The following is an 18940-nucleotide window of genomic DNA, read 5'->3' on the forward strand; positions in this document are numbered from 1 at the left end:
TATCGTTGAACTTGAAATTAATGCCAGCGATGGTGGAACTGCTCGAGAGCCGGGGAAAGGGAGGCATTTTTTCCGGAATCACTTGGAAAAATTTTCTCGTTTTCTTCCCTGTTCGTCGAATCTTTCCAAAGGTTGAAGACGGAATCCACGTCTCCAATGATTCCTTGGGTCTATTAGCATGGGTTTGGGTCGCTTGAACCATTTGAGTTAGGTGAGAAAACTGGTTTACTAATACTTAAATTGGTATTTATTACACATGCCTATAATGGACGGTGAAGATTTAATTTAAGCATAAAAATTTAAATCTAACCGTTGGCTGCTTGAGGCACTGCTCCCATGCAAAATCCAGTGCAGATTTGTAACATGCGTTGTCAAAAACACAAAATTATAGAATAGTAATCTATCGTAAATCTCAATGTTCTCTTACCAGTTCTAAAAAATCTGAGCGAATTCCCATCAGATTTTGATTGATTGGTTTCGCAATGGGAATAGCGTAGCAATAAAAAAATTTCGATAAATAATTCATCAAACTCCATGAAGAATAATTATTATTCTTAAGAGAAGAGGAAACAACGACATACCTTATGATTGAATTACTCAAAAGAGAATTTGAAGGTAGTATTACCTCACAAGGGAGTTTGATCACCTTATTATTATTCAGTTGATTTAGCATTCTTGATCTGATTTGAACGGGCTTTTTAATGAAGATTCCCACAGACGGCGCTAATCGTTGATATGAAATCCGTGCTCGACCCCTTCCCTGTCACATTCCTGCAAAACACGTGTACTCGACTTGGGGGTCGAGATACATCAGCAAGTCAGTACCAATGAAATATGATCACGACTACTCAATAGATAATTTAAGTAATTGATCACATAGAGTATGAATATTGAATACTTACTACATAAAGCTTGCCTGAAGTGCTTATATAGCTTTAGATATCAGAGTTAGATTTCGAATATAACTCAAAGAAGAAATGTGTTAGGAAAGTAACTCTAGGAATTAAATCGAGAGAGAAATTAAAAGAGGAATTAAAATTAATGATAAATTAATAATAATTTATGACTAAAATGTCCAAATTATCCTTGCAAAAAAAAAAAAAAAAAAGAAATAACAAATAGTACAGTATTATTGGTATTTGGAAAAATAATAAGGACAGAAAAGGACAGAAAAAGATTTGCGAAAAAAGAAGAGTACATGCTTTTATTATAGTAGTATAATTTTTTTTTTTTTTTTATTTTTTTATTTTTTATTTTTTATTTTTTTTCTTCTCAACCCCCCCCCACCCCCAACCACACACCACTCTCTTCCCTTTTTTTTTTTTTTTTCTTACAAACCCCCCCCCCCACCAAAAACAATAAAAAAAAAAAAAAAACACCCCCCCCCCCCCCCCCCCCCTTTTTTTATAAAAAACAAAAAAAAAACACCCCTTTCTCCCCCCCAAGGGGGGGGGCGGTCCCCCCCACTCCTATACTTAAAATAATTATATCTTTAAAAAATTTAAAAAAACCCCCCTTTTATTAGTTAAGGTCACCCTTCCTTTTATTTTATTTTATATATATTATATTATTAAAAAACGCTATCTCTTTTGCTCCTTGTTTTTTCCCCCCCAAAAGTAGCTAGTATTCCGGTATCACATGCTTTTATTATTCATAGTAAGAAAAATACGCAACATTTACTTCTTAATTTATGAATTTTCAGGTGACTTATTTCACAAACCGGTTATAACAAAATGTTCATAACTCGTTTAGGGTAGTTATACTTACAGAATTGAGTTTCAATCAAGTCATGCTTAAACCTAGCAATTATTTTCCTTTAACATCCCCTAGCTCCTTAGACTCATGGTTCGCAGTATGACTTGTATGCATTAGACAACAGCAGTTGTGTTTGCTAGTCCACCCAAACATTCCACACAACTAGAAGCATTTTTTCTCTTCCTCTTTTTAGTAGTGTTGAATTTATCATAAACATTCATACAAGAACTCAAGAATTAACGTGGTTCATCATTCATTGTGAAGCCTACATCCACGGCAGGAAAACCCCAATCAACTTACTTCTGGGGTGAGGTTTCATTATCTTTAAATAGAAAGGAGTAAGAGTTTTACAAGAAGTTAAATTCTAACTCCCCCTCTCTGCTATTCTCCTTATAGAGTTGGGAGACTAGCAAGTTACATTCATAACACTCCCCCTCAAGTTGGATCGAAAACATCATTTGAGGTCAACTTGCTCAATGCAATTTGAAACAATCCCTTTGACAAGGCTTTGGTGAATACATCTGCAAGCTGATTTTCACTTCTTACATAAGGGGTTTCTATAGTTCCATCCTGAACTTTCTCACGAACAAAATGACAATCAACTTCAATGTGTTTAGTTCTTTCATGAAACACCGGATTAGAGGCAATGTGTGTAGCCGCTTGATTGTCGCAGAACAACTTCATGGGTTTTTTAGAACCTCTCACCCCCAATTCTTGAAGTAGGGCACCAATCCAGACTAATTCACTAGTGGCAGACGCCATTGCTCTGTACTCTGCTTCTGCACTAGAACGAGCGACAACATTTTGTTTTTTACTTCTCCAAGAAACTAAATTTTCTCTTACGAATACACAAAAGCCAGTAGTTGATCTTCGATCAGTAGGATTGCCAGCCCAATCTGCATCGGCATATCCTTCAATGTTTGTGTGTCCATTATTCTTCATGCAAATGCCCCTTCCTGGAGAAGACTTCAGATAACGTAATATATGATTAACCAATTCCATGTGCCCTTTGGTAGGATTGACTTACATAGCTCATTGCATATGCAATGTCAAGTCTAGTAATGGTCAAGTAAATCAATTTTCCAACCAACCTTTGAAAACAATTATTATCCTGCAATTGAGAATCATCATTAGTAACCTTACAAGTGTAATCCATAGGTGTGTTGGCTGGTTTCACACCCAATTTGCCAGTTTCCTTCAACAAGTCAAGAACATATTTCCGTTGAGAGATGAATAATCCTTTACTAGACCTAGCAACTTCAATTCCAAGAAAGTACCGTAGTTGTCCCAAGTCCTTGATGTCAAAGGTCTTCTTCAAATATTCTTTGAGGGTATTGAATCCTTCATGATCATCTCCAGTGATTACAATGTCATCCACGTATACCAAAATTACTGTTATGCCAGTAGAGGTTTTCTTCACAAACATGGAGGAATCTGATCCACTTCTAGTAAATCCAAATCTAATAAGAGCTGTACTTAACTTTTCATACCATGCTCGTGGTGATCGCTTTAGGCCATATATTGCTTTCTTCAATTTACAAGCAAGTCCATCTTGTTTTTCTAATGGGTGGCCTGGAGGAATTTCCATATAAACTTCTTCTTGTAAGTCTCCCTGTAAAAAGGCATTTTTCACATCCATTTGCAAAAGTGGCCATCCACAATTAACGGCAACTGAAATCAACACTCTTACAATATTCATTTTAATTACAGGAGCAAATGTCTCTCTATAATCAACTCCGTATGTTTGAGTATATCCTTTGGCAACAAGCCTTGCCTTATATCTCTCTAGAGTCCCATCACTCTTGAACTTGGTCTTATAGACCCAACGACATCCAACTGGATGTTTGCCACTTGGGAGTTGCACTATATCCCATGTTTTATTTTTATGAAGAGCTTCTAGTTCCTCATTCATAGCTTTCACCCATTTAGATGAATTTTTAGCTTCAATAAAATTGGTCGGCTCCTTATAGTCTTCAATGGCCGAAAGATATGCAAAATATTGAGGGGAGATATTATCATAACTTAAATGAGATTGGATTGGAAACTTAACTGTATGATAAGTGGTAAACTCGCGCAATATTACTGAAGGCTGAGAGACTCGAGTAGATCTGCGAATTGGTAGTTGCGCAATAGTTTCAACTGTATCATTTTCTACAATAGGTACATTTGTAGTTGCTTCACCATGTTGATTCTCGTCAGTATCTTCAGTGACATCACCTATAATAGTGTTATCTTCAGTAGTGTCGCCCATAACATTGTCTTCATTAGCATCACCCCTTACAGACATGTTGTTTGGAATAATTGGTAATGGGACAGGAACAAATTCACTGTAATCTAGCTCCCCTTGAGTTTGATTCCTGCTAGAGAAGAACATTTGAGTTTCATCAAAAGACACATCCCGTGAAATAAAAAGTTTACCAGTAGATGGGTCAAAGCACTTGTAACCCTTTTTAGTAGATGAGTATCCCAAAAACACACATTTGCGAGCACGATGATCAAGTTTACCACCACCCTGGGCATGAACATAAACAATGCAACCAAAAACTCGAAGATGAGACATCACGATAGGACGATCATATAGAATCTCTAAAGGTATCTTAAAGTTCAAAATGCTTCGGGTAGACGGTTGATTAAATAACAACTCGTCTTGTCGACAAGATCCGACCAATAAGTCTTGGGAAGATTCCCATGAAATAACAAAGATCGAGTCACCTCAAGTAAATGCCTGTTTTTGCGCTCAGCAATGCCATTTTGTTGAGGAGTGCCTGCGCATGAAGTTTGATGTAAGATTCCTAAACTTTTGAGATATGATTGAAAGGGCCTATTGGTGTATTCTCATCCCATTATCTCGTTCGCAAAACTTTAATGCGAGTCCGATCTTGAGTCAAAATCATCCGACAAAATTCTTGAAACATCCGTAGTACTTCATTCTTGGAGGACAATAAATACAACCATGTAGCCCGAGATTTATCATCAACAAATGAAACAAAATATCTGAATCCATCTCTAGAGTCTATAGGAGAATGCCAAACATCGGAATGCACTAGATCAAATAATGCATTTGAAACATGAGTACTATGTGGAAACGACAATCTGTGTCGCTTGGAAAAATGGCAGGCATCACAACCAGTAGAATTAAAAAATAAATTAGGATTTAAAGATCGTAAAATCTTATCAGAAGGGTGACCCATATGCCAATGCCAAAGTTGAGATTTCTCATGATTACTCATAGAAGTCAATGCGGTAGTTGTAGGATCTAACATATAGAGTCCATTTTGCGAGTCTACCTTCACCAATCATTGTCCCCGTTAAATTGTCTTGGAACACTACTTTGTCCTTTGAAAAAATCACATTACAATTTAAACTCGAGTAATTTTACTAACCGATAACAAATTCACAGATAACGATGGCACAAATAATGAATCAGTCTTGGTTGAAAATAAGTTCAACGTCCCTTGACCTTGGATTGGGACAGTAGTACCATTGGCAACAGTAATAGGAGGATAAGATTGTAACTTATCAGTGCTCAAATCAGACAAAAGAGTGGTAGATCGACACATGTTGTCGGTTGCACCCGAATCTACTATAAATGAATTCCGAAAAGTAGAGAGAGCAAGAGTAGTACCATGAGACTCGATTGAAGTTCTCGGTAAAGATATAATTTTTCCAAGAGAGTGTTGTATTGCTAAAGAACTTGCCATGAGAAGATCTCCGTACGAACCCATAATATCATATACCAATAGAGCAAAATCTCCTTGATCCGATACTTCCACTGAGTCTGGAATGCCCAAAAACCTTAAAACCACTTAACCCCGTACAAAACACTTTCACACAAAATCCTGTGGAAATAACTTGTACGGTACCAGAATAAAACAAACTATCTTTCTTTCTTTCTTTTTTTTTTTTCTTCCTCCACCGATTTTTTTTCTTCACTTCTTCACACGTTCCTTCCACTCACACAACCTTCTTTTAAAAAAAAATAAAGATCAAAAAACTGATGGGCGTCTCTTCTTCCGGCCTCCTTCTTCTTTTCCTTTTTTTTTTTTCAACGATTTCAACAGAATCTTTTTTTTTATTTTTATTTTTTTAACGATCAAAAACTGGATCAACGATCTAAACCAAATCTTTTCATTTTTTTTTTTTGATCCAATCTAACAAAGCACAAAGAAAAGAAAAGAAAGGAAACTAAATAAAAGAAACGCACGATTTTAGTATTTAAAATCGTACCTTTGACCAATCAATCAAAAACTTCATTGTTCTCTTGCCACATATTTTCTCATGATTCTAGATCTCCACACGACTTGACAACAATCTATCGAACCTTGCTTTGATACCATGTTGAATTTATCATAAACATTCACACAAGAACTCAAAAATTAATGTGGTTCAGCATTCATTGTGAAGCCTACATCCACGGCAGGAAAACCCCAATCAACTTACTTCTGGGGTGAGGTTTCATTATCTTTAAATAGAAAGGAGTAAGAGTTTTACAAGAAATTAAATTATAACTCCCCCTCTCTGCTAGTCTCCTTATAGAGTTGGGAGACTAGCAAGTTACATTCATAACAAGTAGCATATGCTAGAAGCATTTATATCATAGAAATGATCCAAGTCCATATAAGTATACAACATATATGTGGTCTGCTTTTCCTGAAGAAAAAAAATATTGTTTAAGTTTTTATAATATACAAGGATTTCAGTGTACCTTATGAACACACTTAAGTGTTTTAGAAATTTATTTATATAATATTCAAGGATTTTTATTTGGCCCAAATCTGTTATATAAAAGTTGGGTACTTTTATGACATATATTTTACACTGGGTTGACCCTTTTAAAAGTCTAATATCTCATTTTTATTAACATAAAAGGTCAATTTTAACGAGTAAAATTCTTTGCCATGGGCTTTGCCCAGTGTGGTTTACTGGGCCAAATCTATTTGTACTAATGAATTTATTTGAGTCTTAAGACCTTCAAATTTTGTTGGGCCAAGCTATATTAAGGCTTGGCCGTAGCTTGAGCTTTGATTAATGCTACAATAGGGATGGGTTTGGTTTGGTTGGGCTTTACAAAATCCAATATCAGCCATAAATGTTCTTAACTAAGTCTTGTTTTGGTCTAACTATTACTCAGGGCCTACAAATTTTATCATTTACCCTGAACCTTGATGGGTGAAGTCAAGTCCAACCCTGGTCGATTATTCCTAATTGGGCCAGTTAAGTATGGGTTGACTAGCACGGCCTAGCATGAAGTGACATTGACTCAGGGTTAAAATGTAATAGCCCATGCCCTACCGTGCTAATTTGAGCCTAGCTTAGTCTTGGTCAAGCCTAGCCGAACATATTGGTCGAAAACGTTGGCCATACCATGGCATGTTTAGTATTCAATCTAGTCTAGTCTCGGGCCAAGTTGAGCCATGTTGGTCTTGGGACTACGATTGGGCAATTGTAATGGGATATGATCAATGTACATTATGGCAGCAAACTTAGGCGACACGAAATGGCCACCCGAATTTTTCGGTGATATATTTTGAAATTCCCAATATTTAGCTGAATTTCGTTCCATTCTTCAACAATTTTTCATTCAATTTTTGTCATTTTAACCCTATTTTGCTCAAACTTCAAAGAAATTCTAAGGCCCAAAGTGACGTAGGACCTCTACAGGCTCTAGGGGCATTGTTGCCACACCCACATGTCTGTCGGCAACAGAATGTGAAGCATGAGCCATGCTCAACACAATTGCATAAAAATTTTTTTGGGTACAAAGGGGCTTTATTAAGCCGGGGGATGAGAATATTAATATGCCTTAGCAAGAGTCGAACCCACGACCTCTTCACCAAGAGGTGTTGGTTTCACTAGAACAGCTCTCCGTTGGCCACAATTGCATAATTAATTGTAGACCTTGATACTTCTCTTCACTAGTTGTGTACTTGTGTTCTCTTTGCATGTTTACATTAGTTTATTTGAGTTTTTCAAACTTTCAGTTGCTTTGCATACAACCGGGTATATACCAATAAGGAACATTAATTATGTGATGTTTTAGGCCAAAATAGCACTCTCAGTGTGTTTATTGGCTTCAAATTAGGCTACACAACAAAATTCAGGAAAAAATGATCCCAAATACTCCTTGAAACTAGGGTCAAATTTTCACCGACACCCCTCCAAAAGTTACCCTAAATGTCGTGACATGTCGCCGTGTCGGTGGTGTTGTCTACCACGGACATGGCAACATGAGGCAACATTTTGAAACTTGGGTATAATTGAACTAAAGTGGGCATAATTAAGCCTACTAACCCAAAAAATTCTACAAAGGAAACAAGCCCACGCCATAAGGTTGGAAAGATGATTTAGATACCCCATTAGGGTTTAGGGGTCCTCGACTGAACTTAACAAAAGTTAGACCTTCCATCTTGTTTCTTTAATGATAAAATTATACTTCTAACATGGATACAGAGCCCAACCAAGAGAGGAAACAACCCCATAGGGTTTTAATTACCCTCACTTTTAGGATTGAAACCGAGGAACAATCACACAACAAAAAAATAAAAACATAGAACACAAAAGATTTTATGTGGATATCCTCAAGGGGAAGAAAACCCACGGCCGCCAAACAATCGACTAGTTTCAACAAAACTGGAAAACCAATTATAGAGGAGGAGAGCTACATCTTTAAACCAAAAAACCCTAAATTGAAATATAATCAACTTTGTCCATATCTCATGGTAATCTGGGCTATTGGATGAACGATTTCCATGTGAATCAGATGCACAAAAATAATTTTCAGCGCAAAACGAGCGAAGGCCAAGTTTACACAAAATCTGACCCACATACATAACATAATGACCATGTTCTTGTTTTTAGTGTTGGGACAAATGTCTTCATGGATAATAGCCATTATAGAGATACCTTCATGTCACAGACACACGAAAATTGTTGAAATGCCTTAATAAAGGGCACCAAAGAATAGAAATCAAGTAGGAATTGGTTTTGGTAGGATGATGTGGCCCGCCAAACCTGAATCTCCCTTTTGAGTCCATGATCCACTTTCTCTTTTTTGAAAACCTTAAATTGAAACAAGGTCTTAGATTGATTTATTCACACTTATAATATTAAAATTTTGGCATAATCGTCGTTAGCTTGATTGAAGCCAATCATTTAGATTTCGACCTTTAAATGTTGAAAAACTTGTTGAGGAATCTCCATGAACACTTGAATGGATGTTGTAATCACAATACTTCGTCAGAGTTGAAACATACCAGAGGTACTTTCTTTAAGGTATTTAGACACCCCGATTTGTGCAATGTGGGTTCCAAATGTGTCTTCACCCCAAGATCAGTAAGCCCAAACTGTAAAATCCAGCCCTAACCTTGACCATATACAGTTTTCAAAATCTAAAACATAAAACCCAACCTTGCTTGCTTAGACCTCATTTCGTTTTATACCCAGGGTTTGCTCGAAGCTCTAACGGAGAAGAAGAAGTGGCTTGAAGCAGCAGCTTTGCTTGCAGGTCATTCGTGTTACACCCAGCTTTTGATCGAAGCTCTGACGGAGAAGGAGAAGAAGAAGAAGAAGCCCTATTTTGGGTTCTTGTTCTAGCATTTGGAGCTTTCATGGAGAAATTTGTACCAACTCCTCCACCAACTGCTTCTACTGAACTCCAAGGCTTTACTTTCGCCATCAAAGACATGTCAACTCTTTTCTCCCTTCGTTTACTTCTTTTGACTTCTTTCGACTTTCATTTTTCTTTAACTTGTCTGTTTATTTGCAATTTCTGAACTGGTCTTGAAATTTTGGGTTTGTGGGAACAAATTTGATGTTGAAGGGTATGTGACTGGATTTGGTCATCCGGATTGGGCCAAAACCCACTCGGCTTCTGTATCAACTGCTCCCGTTGTTATAGTTCTCTCCGAATGCTTGTGGGCCACATCTGTTGGTAAAACCGTCCAAGATGAATTGGCCTACGGGTATGTTCCATTTTTTTTTTATATGAACAATTTCTGGGATGAAGAGCTGTTCACGTTTTGTTTAATATTTTGCCTTTTTTTAAGTTCTTGAGTTTTTGATTGCAGTCTCAATTGGGAAAACATACACTACAGACCCACCTATTAATCCTTCTTTCCCAGATCAGATTCCTGGAGGATCTTCAAGTGAAAATCTATCCAACGGTTACTATGTTTGTTTCGTCACAGTTGCTTCTTACAAATAATGAGAAATAAAAAGTGTTAGGGATAATGGATACACCACTCTCACACCCAAAAAGTATTACCCTTTGCTTCCGTGTCTACTAGGTTATCCCTAATCCCAATGTAATTAGAATTTTACCCCAGTATTAGTAATTGACCCAAACCCTGTTTCAATTACAAATACAACCAAAACCATAATTACATGGACCCACATAATACAAGACACCCAAACCCAACAATCTCCACCTTGGCTTGAATTTTGCAAACCACCTTGAAGAAAACCGTTGATGATGTCTCTCTGCAATCACATGTCTCTGTGTATCCACCACACCTTACCGCATGGCCCACATCCCCTCCAGGGATGCTTTTGTTACCGCCATCACTAACCAACATGGCGCACACCCCCACCTGGGATGTCCTGTACAGCTCATCGCCGCTATACACGCATGACCCACATCCCTTCCAGGAATGCTTTTGTTACCGCCATCACTAAACCAGCATGGCACACACCCCCACCACAGGGTGTCCCGTACAACTCATCATTGCTATACGACGTGATGTGGCTCCATCTCTCCTTTTGTCACGGTCGGCTCCGAGAGATCATCGCCACTCACCAAATCCAAAGCAAAAGTCACTCGCTTCTTTCCATATTTGCCATTGTTTTGCGCCTAAACAACTTGCAAATTATGTCTACCTGTACCCCTTGCCAAAGTGTCAATTGGAGATCCACCTGTTTCAACACTACCTGCAAACTTGTACAATTTATCTGATCTGTGGCTTTCGTACCCATCAATCAATTAAAAGAACCTCACCATTGATTTCCATACGAACTCACAAAATCAATACCAATAGAGCGAAATTTCTTCGATCCGTCACTTCCACTGAGTTCGGAACGTCCAAAAATTTTAGGAACGCTTAACTCCATACAAAACCCTTCACACAAAAATCTGTGGAAATAATCTATACGATACGATCCGATAATACCAAAAAAAAAAAAAAAAAATCCCTTTTCTTTTTTTTTCCGTTTTTTTTTTCACCGAATTTTTGTTTCTTTCCTCCGTTCCACCTTTTCACGTTCCACCTCTCAGCTGTTTTTCAACTTTTTTTTTCTTTTCAAAACGAATGTAACCATTACATTCAAACCAAAGTTTAAAAAAAAAAAAAAAAAAAAAAAAAAAATAATAATAATAAAAACCCCACGGACAGTCTGGTGATCTAAAACCGGAACACTTAAATTTTTATTTTTTTCTTTTACCACGATCTTAAACAAGATCGCCTTCCCCTTTTTTTTTTTTTTTTTTTTTTTTTTCAATCATCGAGCCAATCCGCTCAAATCATAAGAAATAAAAAGATAAAAAAAAAACTTCATGATTCTAGATCTATAATCGTACCTTCGATCAATCCATCGAAGCCTTCTCCGTTTTTCCTGGCACATATCCTCTAATTTTTGGATCTTCGCACATCTCCGGCGACGATCCACCGAACCTTGCTCTGATACCACTTGTTAGAGATAATGGATACACAACCACGAACGGAGAAAAACACAAAGCACACAAGGGGATTTAACGTGGTTCGACAAAACCCTGCCTATGTCCACTAGAGAGAAAAAAAGAGTTTCACTATTTCCAGGAAACCTCACACCAGTCTCACAGCCACAAAGTATTACCCTTTGCTTCCGTGTCTACTAGGTTATCCTACAGAGACTATTTATAGGGAAACCTAAAACCCTAATCCCAATGTAATTACAATTTTACCCCAGTAATTAGTAATTGACCCAAACTCTGTTTCAATTACAAATACAACCAAAACCATAATTACATGGACCCACATAATACAAGACACCCAAACCTAACAAAAGGTGCTTATCTAACATCTTTCGACTATAATTTTGGTTTTTTGAAGCAAGCTAAAGGCACTAGAGACAACTTCTGAGTGAGTTATCAAACGAGTTCATGGAAGTCAAGTGAAACAAGTAATAAGAAGATTATGACAATTATTTTCCATTTAATCAAATAACGTAAAACTTTTACAAAGCTTAAAGCTTTTGAGCACTGAAAACATTTCGAAAAACTAGTTTTATCAAATGCTTTTAAATTTTTTCTTTCTATAGAAATATGAAAACTGTTACTGATGGTTCTGAAACAGAAACACTCATTGAGAGTTATCTTTGTTTTCTTTATTTATTTTAATTTTTTTTTTCCAGTCATCAATCAAGTGGAGGGGTTTAAAAAAAAAAAAAAAAAAACACTCCCCCTCTTATTTAACAAAGCCGGCTCTTCCCCTTACCCCCACCCCCCGGGGGGGGGGGGGGGGGGGGGGGGGGTGTGGGGGGGGGGGGGGGGGGGCCCCCCGGGGGGGGTTTGTATGTTGTTTTATTAAATCTCAACCGCACAAAACTATTGTAAATATGGTGGGGGCAAGAAAAAAAAACCCTCTTCACATACCTTCACAACCCCCTCCTCCCCCCCCCCCCCCCCCCCTGGGCGGGCCGGGGGTGCTTTGTGTGGGGGGGTGTGTGTCTTCCCCGGTGGGTGCTTTTTTTTTTTTTTTTTTTATCCCTTGCCCAAACTTTGTATTTTAAAACTTTATATAAATATTTTATTTATTTTAATTGTGTCTTTTATCCATGGTTTTATTTAGTCCCACATCGGGTTGAGAGGATCTGAGTATATGGTTTATATATAGTAAGAGCCCATGTATTATTAATTTGCTTGAACCCTATAGTGACCGTGCCATGATTATATATATATATATATATATATATATATATATATATATATATATATATATATATATATATATATATATATATATATATAGATCTATTCATTGATAAGAAAAAGAAAAAACGTGAACGGTGATTCGATTGATGATGAAGAAAGAGAATTCTTGGTTCAGTTCTCCACCTTAACGATAGGAAAAAGGATGGATCAAATTCTATTGAGTCTGACTCATAGTGATAATTTATCAAAGAATGACTCTGGTTATCAAATGATTGAACAACCGGGATCCATTTACTTACGATACTTAGTTGACATTCATAAAAAGTATCTAATGAATTATGAGTTTAATAGATCCTGTTTAGCAGAAAGACGGATATTCCTTGCTCATTATCAGACAATCACTTATTCACAAACCTCGTGTGGGGCTAATAGTTTTCATTTCCCATCTCATGGAAAACCCTTTTCGCTCCGCTTAGCCCTATCCCCCTCTAGGGGTATTTTAATGATAGGTTCTATAGGAACTGGACGATCCTATTTGGTCAAATACCTAGCGACAAACTCCTATGTTCCTTTCATTACGGTATTTACGAACAAGTTCCTGGATGACAAGCCTAAAGGTTCTTTTATTGATGATATCGATATTGATGATAGTGACGATATTGATGATAGTGACGATATCGATGATGACCTTGATACGGAGCTGCTAACTATGACGAATGTTCTAACTATGTATATGACGCCGAAAATAGACCGATTTGATATCACCCTTCAATTCGAATTAGCAAAAGCAATGTCTCCTTGCATAATATGGATTCCAAACATTCATGATCTGTATGTGAATGAGTCGAATTACTTATCCCTCGGTCTATTAGTGAACTATCTCTCCAGGGGTTGTGAAAGATGTTCCACTAGAAATATTCTTGTTATTGCTTCGACTCCTATTCCCAAAAAACTCTAATAGCTCCGAATAAATCAAATACATGCATTAAGACACGAAGGCTTCTTATTCCACAACAACGAAAGCACTTTTTCACTCTTTCATATACTAGGGGATTTCACTTGGAAAAGAAAATGTTCCATACTAATGGATTCGGGTCCATAACCATGGGTTCCAATGCACGAGATCTTGTAGCACTTACCAACGAGGCCCTATCAATTAGTATTACACAGAAGAAATCAATTATAGACACTAATACAATTAGATCCGCTCTTCATAGACAAACTTGGGATTTGCGATCCCAGGTAAGATCGGTTCAGGATCATGGGATCCTTTTCTATCAGATAGGAAGGGTTGTTGCACAAAATGTACTTCTAAGTAATTGCCCCATAGATCCTATATCTATCTATATGAAGAAGAAATCATGTAAGGAAGGGGATTCTTATTTGTACAAATGGTACTTTGAACTTGGAACGAGCATGAAGAAATTAACGATACTTCTTTATCTTTTGAGTTGTTCTGCCGGATCGGTCGCTCAAGATCTTTGGTCTCTACCCGGACCCGATGAAAAAAATGGAATCACTTCTTATGGATTCGTTGAGAATGATTCTGATCTAGTTCATGGCCTATTAGAAGTAGAAGGCGTTCTGGTGGGATCTTCACGGACAGAAAAAGATTGCAGTCAGTTTGATAATGATCGAGTGACATTGCTTCTTCGGTCCGAACCAAGGAATCTCTTAGATATGATGCAAAATGGATCTTGTTCTATCGTTGATCAGAGATTTCTATACGAAAAATACGAATCGGAGTTTGAAGAAGGGGAAGGAGCCCTCGACCTGCAACAGATAGAGGAGGATTTATTCAATCACATAGTTTGGTCTCCTAGAATATGGCGCCCTTGTGGCAATCTATTTGATTGTATCGAAAGGCCCAATGAATTGGGATTTCCCTATTGGGCCAGGTCATTTTGGGGCAAGCGGATCATTTATCATAAAGAGGATGAGCTTCAAGAGAAGGATTCGGAGTTCTTGCAGAGCGGAACCATGAAGTACCAGACACGAGATAGATCTTCCAAAGAACAAGGTTTTTTTCGAATAAGCCAATTCATTTGGGACCCTACAGATCCATTCTTTTTTCTATTCAAAGATCAGCCCTTTGTCTCTATGTTTTCACGTCGAGAATTCTTTGCAGATGAAGAGATGTCAAAGGGGCTTCTTACTTCCCAAACAAAACCTCCTACATCTATATATAAACGCTGGTTCATCAAGAATACGCAAGAAAAGCACTTCGAATTGTTGATTCATCGCCAGAGATGGCTTAGAACCAATAGTTCATTATCTAATGGATCTTTCCGTTCTAATACTCCATCCGAGAGTTATCAGTATTTATCAAATCTGTTCCTATCTAACGGAACGCTATTGGATCAAATGACAAAGACATTGTTGAGAAAGAGATGGCTTTTCCCGGATGAAATGAAACATTTGATTCATGTAACAGGAGAAAGATTTCCCATTCCTTAGCCCGGAAAGATATGTGGTCATGAAAGGGGGATTAAGTGGAACATACTTGACGGGGTGGTAGAGTCGTGGAAACACTTGTTTCTTCCATATTTTGGACCTTAGCTCCATGGAACAATATGCTATTGCTGAAACATGGAAGAATTGATATCTTAGATCAAAACACTATGTATGGATGGTATGAACTGCCTAAACAAGAATTCTTGAACGGCGAACAACCAGAGCCATTAATGAAACATGTAAATCCATTGGAAAATCAAAAATACGCATGTCCGATGAATGGTTGTTGCTATCTGTTACAATAACGAATCATTGGTTTAACTGAATAATTAAATAAAATAGATAGACCTTTCTCTTCGTCTTAGGTCGATGGATCTTCTCAATTGGAAGATCTCCTATATGGAGAATACACATTATGGAGAATACAAATTCCAGTTGACCGAGCCTAATTCTAATTGTTTTGTTCCAAAGCAAAGATATCCACGGGGGCCGATTCGTCCTATTCAGATATTCACGACCAAGAGGTACTGGATTCTCTTTCGGATAGGCCCTGAAAGGAGAAGGAAGGCTGGAATGCCAACAGACGTCTATTATTGTATTGAATTCACCCGACCCGCCATTTTGGGAACGTCCAATGCCAAAGTCATTGAATGGATAAGTCGTCAATCCCTAAAACGGACTATGTAATGTACTTTATCTGCTGGGTTACGGGTGGGAATTTTACCATAGGTTTCTATTGTATCAATCTACCCTTGTTTGATTCCTGTTGAAGCATATACTTGGGGGGTGGGTGCAGGGCGGATGATTTCAAAGCGGACTTTCCATTCATTAGATAGAGAAGATCGCCAAGATTCGTGATCCGCTGCCGAACTTATTCCAATTCCAACACCGCTCGGACTCGGATCGTGGGGATCGCCGGAATACTTTGTATCAACAGATACTCGGTATATCAATATCGATTCGATCCGAGATCTCTTATTGAATTGCTCATTCAATGAGCATTCTCAATATTATGCCTTGAAGAGGACTCGAACCTCCACACTCTTTAGCACGAGATTTTGAGTCTCGCGTGTCTACCATTTCACCACCAAGGCGTCTTGAAAGTGAATCGTATTTCATGAATATGATATCTATCTAGTGTGATGTATGGAATATATGACAAAGGTGGAATGTTGGAGTATTTCTATCGATCGGTCATGTCATATAGGCCCGAGTCGGACATCCAATTGCTTTGATTTGAATTATCCGGAGGATACCTTATATATATCAAAAGATGTACAATCAAACCTATTTCTCGATTCAATAGAAGCCCAAAGAAGTGAATATGGTACCCAAATAGAGATATGTAAAAGTAAAAAGCAGGTCCAATTACGCCTATTCCTAATCCTAAATGGAATGGAACGACGTAGGGATTTATATGTAAACATAGTCTCTATTTACATACGCTCGAATGACCCCTTCTCATAATGAGAATTACATAACCCTATTCCGGTCTGGTCCGGTATGGAATGAACTTATAATCATGGAATCGACTCGATCATCAGATTATAAGTTCATAACCCCATCCCATTCCCATTTTGGGCGGACAGTCTACGATCTACTAATTCTTTGATTCCAGTTAGTAAGAGGGATCTTGAACTAAGAAATAGACCCTAGAAGCTAAAAAAGGGTATCCTGAGCAATTGCAATAATTGGGTTCATTGATATTCCTGATATAGTAGATGCTATCACACATACAATCATACTCAATTCGATGAAATTGTTTGATCTTAAAGGAGATCTTCTATAATTTCGCACGTGAGGGGTTATTTCTTGGTTTCGTCCAGTCATTAATAACTTGATTATTTTTAGATAATAGTAGATAGAAAGAACGCTTGTAAGGAGTCCTATTGAAACCAAGAAATATAGGCCTGCCTGATCGTGTCACTAACCAATCAAAAATAAAATCCTATACTAATCGCGAGCTAGGGGGGCCCGGGGCGGCCCTGAGAACAAGGGAACTAAAAGGCTAAGTTACTAAGATTGAATTTAACAAAACTAAATTTAAACTAAATCTATTAACTAATGTAAAACGTTAACTGTGAATATGTGAAGATCTTTGGGATTTCGAATCCCCAATGCTTTTCCCTAACCGATGTAACTCTACACTTCAAAGCAAATTAGGGATGGTCTTCCTAGATATGCCCTATCTTTGCAAGACTATCGTCCTTCGTGGAAGCTTGGCACGCTTAGTTCGCTGAGTTATAGAACATCTTTGGCCAAACTCAAACACAATCAACTAGAAGATATAGAACAATCAACTTAATGAAATAAGCATGGTTCATCTACATCCCAAAGCAAACGACCTAGCTAACAACAAACAAAGAAAAGAGAAGAAAAAGAACAAGAAATAACATCTATACAAATGGGTTGCCTCCCATTAAGCGCTAAGTTTAGAGTCTTCAGCCAGACTCAGTAAGAAGCAGCCAATGGAGGTGGAAGCTCAAATCTAAATGTGAATGGTGACTGCTCCAAAGAAGTGGAAGAGTCCAACAATGTGTTGACTTCCTCAATATTTAGGTTATATTCCCCAAATGGCAAGTAATGTTGTAGGGGATCATCAATAAGAATGTTTAGAATATAATCAACCACTACCTCATCAATAAAGTTAATTCGCAAAGCACTCTTCATCCCTATTTGGGCTTAATGATTCATTCTTTCTAGAATCTCGGAATTGAGGACTCAAGAGCTTCGAGGGGGGGGGGGTTTGGGAGTGTAGAGATTTAGGAGTAAGACCCTCTACAATCGGAATGTGCAACCCCTTGGACAAGGAAATTGATGGAAAATACTCACAGGTGGTGTTTCTTTACTAGGCTTGTGTGCATCATTGCCAGTCTCATGGGTCAAATCAACCTCTTCTAAACTCTCAAGATCAATGGGCAATGGCTTAGGAGTAGGCAAAGGTGCATAATGTTCCTTCCCACTACATGTCACAACAGAGATTGCTTGGACTTGTTCTTTCCTAGACCCAATTTGATGATTAGGGTTACCTATTGGTTGACTAGGTGCAACGACCCCACCAACCTCCCCCTCCTACCTCGATGGCATCAGCTAGTTGACCAAGTTGAGTTTCCAATTTGTTAATGGACTGAGAATGGGAATGCAACAATTGAGTGTTTTGCTCTAATCCACTAAGTGCTTTTAGTACCTTATCCTCAAATGATGAATTATGTGAGGGTTGTGAAGATGACGGTTGCTCATTCCTATCGGCATTTTGGTGCATATTAAATGGAGGTGGCCTATAAGGTATTTGATTAGAGGGATTGGGCATTGATTTTTCCCCCTGAAAAATTGGGGGGGTTTTCCCCTCCCGGGTTTTTGGTATTGAAAATATGGGGTGGTTTTCCCCCCCCCGGTTTGGTTTGGATTGGATCATTGCCAAATTTAGAAACTCCTTGGGCCAAATGTGTATGCTCCTTAACAAACTCAGGGTATTGTGTAGCCAAATGAGCCAACAATCAGTGACATGATGGGATAGGCTAGAACATAAAGCACATGCTGCAATCCGATTAGGTGGAAGGGGGAAACTTGTGGGGAGTGGGGATGGGGTTTGTTGTCCTAATGACAAGAGATGGTCCAATTTCTTTGATAGCAAGTCAACCTTAGTGCTCATCTCAATGGTAGGATTTATCTCATAGAGATCGCTCCTCTTTGGTTGCCCAATGGATGGAATCTCAATCCTAGCTGCTGAAGCATGGTGTTGGGAGTTTTCACTAAGGGTCTCAAAAAGTTCCCATGCCTCATTCTCATTCTTGTGCATGAAAGTCCCACCACAAGAAGAATCAACCA

The 18940-nt window shown here is 38.0% G+C and overlaps 1 pseudogene across 1 annotated transcript in view; it reads right to left on the reverse strand.

The window, feature by feature from the left end:
- Positions 1 to 16712: 16712 nt before the first annotated feature.
- LOC149022527 (NAD(P)H-quinone oxidoreductase subunit 2 A, chloroplastic pseudogene) overlaps positions 16713 to 18940 on the reverse strand; it is a 5090-nt pseudogene continuing 2862 nt past the window's right edge. Inside the window, exon 3 of the transcript XR_016172064.1 lies at positions 16713 to 17026. The product of XR_016172064.1 is annotated as an NAD(P)H-quinone oxidoreductase subunit 2 A, chloroplastic pseudogene (transcript). The remainder of the gene's footprint in view (positions 17027 to 18940) is intronic.

Source organism: Hakea prostrata, chromosome 3, assembly GCF_041222555.1.
Source record: "Hakea prostrata isolate BN-2017 chromosome 3, UWA_Hpros_2, whole genome shotgun sequence".
NCBI lineage: Eukaryota > Viridiplantae > Streptophyta > Magnoliopsida > Proteales > Proteaceae > Hakea > Hakea prostrata.